Genomic DNA, 608 nt, shown 5'->3' with positions numbered 1-608 from the left:
TCCTTTCTATCCGGCATGTCGCACAGTTTCTTTCGGTCGCGGAAAAATGACGCTGCGGTCTGTGATTGGTTATTCACAGCACAGTAAATACACTCTTACTTTTTAGCTAAAATGGACTTTGTAATATTGCAAGTAGGCCTACATGAGGTCACTGAGGTCGTACTAAGTTGTGTTGGCGTACTGCAGTGAATTATTATGAATGGTGTTCCTAATATTTTGGCCCCTTCATTTATGTTAATGTAGTGGACAAAATATTAAGAACACCATTCAATATATTGCGCTCTAGTATAACACCATTACCCACTATGACCTCAATGATGCATAAGCTTTTCACGCATAATAGTCAATACAGTGGGCAGGTATTCAAAAGCTGTTCTCTGAAGAATGATTTTGACAGCATATTAACACTTTAGCCACCACAGTGGACACTACTGCATCATCCCATACGCTACTGTTTAACCTGCAGTAATGTTTTGGGTTGTGATTTATGTTATTATAATTTAATAATAGGTAATATCATTTGGTGAAAGAAAAAAATTCCAGTATGTTTTTTCATACCTAAAGGGAAATGAAAAAAATGAGGAGAAAAATCCTGACTGAGGTTATCA

This window comes from Scomber japonicus, chromosome 6 (genome assembly GCF_027409825.1).
Source record: "Scomber japonicus isolate fScoJap1 chromosome 6, fScoJap1.pri, whole genome shotgun sequence".
NCBI lineage: Eukaryota > Metazoa > Chordata > Actinopteri > Scombriformes > Scombridae > Scomber > Scomber japonicus.
This window is presented reverse-complemented; position numbering follows the sequence as displayed.